The following is a 1,897-nucleotide window of genomic DNA, read 5'->3' as shown; positions in this document are numbered from 1 at the left end:
GTGGCTCATTTCCTTCCTATCAAAGAATCTACCACAGCAGCTTCAGCTGGCAGAGCTATACAGCTCCAGAATTCTCTCCTCGCACGGCATTCCACAATTGATCTCTTCAGACCGCGGAAGCATCTTCACTTCTAAGTTCTGGGACTCCTTTTAGAAGGCCATGGGCACCAACATTCGTTTCAGCATGGCTTTCGATCCTCAAACAAGTGGCCAAGTCGAACGAGTCAATAAAATCCTTGAAGATATGCTCAGGGCTTGTGTCATCTCCTTTTGCATGAAGTGGGAAGATTGTCTTCCATATGCCGAGTTCTCCTACAACAACAACTTCCAAGCGTGTTCGGGCAAGGCCCCATTCGAAATTCTCTATGGAAGAAAGTGCCATACTCCTCTCAATTGGTCAGAGACAGGTGAATGCCAACTTCTTGGCAAAGACTTGATCACAGAAGCCGAAGAAACGTGCAAAGTCATTCGCGAGAATCTCAAAGCTGCGCAATCGCGCCAGAAGAGTTACTATGATAGCAAGCACCATGACTTGGCTTTTGAAATCGGAGACCATGTCTACCTCCGCGTCTCTCCAATGAAAGGCACTCGTCGCTTCGGTATCAAAGGGAAGCTTGCCCCTAGATACGTGGGTCCTTTCAAGATCATTAGCAGAAGAGGCGACCTCGCCTATCAACTTGAGCTTCCGTCCAATTTTGCAAACGTGCACGATGTGTTTCACGTGTCACAGCTTCACAAATGCTTCAAGACTCCTGAGCGCACTATCAACTTCGAAGAAATTGACCTCCAAGAAGACCTCTCTTATCATGAGCACCCCGTTGCTATTCTTGAAGAAACCGAGCGCAAGACTCGCAACAAGTCAATCAAATTCCTGAAAGTGAAGTGGTCACACCATTCCGACCGAGAAGCCACCTGGGAGCGCGAGGATCACCTCCGTTTTGAATATCCGGATATCTTTCAGTCCTAGATCTCGGGACGAGATCCTCTTGTAGTGGTGGAGTGTTGTAACGCCCCGGATGTAACTTTCCATATTTGTAACTCCAACTCTTGCCATTTTCGGCTATGTGCTATGATATTCCCTCCGTGGTTGGGTTTTGTTTTTCGTTTTGCATTTTTTTCATGTCATGCATCTTATATCATGTCATCATGTGCATATCATTCGCATACATGTTCATCTCATGCATCCGAGCATTTTCCCCATTCTCCGTTTTGCAATCCGACACTCCCACATGCACCGGCGCACACCTGTTGTCTACTTCCGTGAGCGGGTGTTAAACATTCTCGGAATGGACTGAGGCTTGCCAAGTGGCCTTGGTACATCACCGGTAGACCACCGGTCAAGTTTCGTGCCATTTGGAGGTCGTTTGATACTCCAACGGTTAACGGGGTAACCGCGAAGGCCTCTTATGTGTTGCAGCCCAACACCCCTTCAAAACAGCCCAAAAACCCATCTATGTCACTTCCATGCTCTCCGTCGTCGGATCACGATCGTGTGGGCAAAAACTACACCCCATTTGGAGCTTCCTAGCTCCTTCTACCTATAAATATAGCCTCCCCCAAAAAATTCCGAATCAAATCCAACCCTAGCCCCGCTCCTCTCCTCGCCACCGGATGTGTCCGATTTGGGCCGGACACGTCCACCCGCCGCCCCGGACCAACCGGGACTGCCACGTGGCAGCTCCGGCGCCCGCCGCCGCCGCGGCCCGGAGAGCCCGCCCCGGGCCCCCCGAGCCCGTACGCCGCCGCCCGCGCCTGGCCCTCGAGCCCGCGCCCGGCCGCCCGCGGTCGCCTCCGGCTCCGCCGCCTCGCCGCTGCCGCCTCCCGCGCCGGCCTGCCACCGCTCCGCCGTCGGCCGCCGCGCCCGCTCCCGCCGCCTCGGGCGCCGCCGCCTCCGCCC

This window comes from Triticum dicoccoides, chromosome 6B (assembly GCF_002162155.2).
Source record: "Triticum dicoccoides isolate Atlit2015 ecotype Zavitan chromosome 6B, WEW_v2.0, whole genome shotgun sequence".
NCBI classification, from domain to species: Eukaryota; Viridiplantae; Streptophyta; class Magnoliopsida; order Poales; family Poaceae; genus Triticum; species Triticum dicoccoides.
This window is presented reverse-complemented; position numbering follows the sequence as displayed.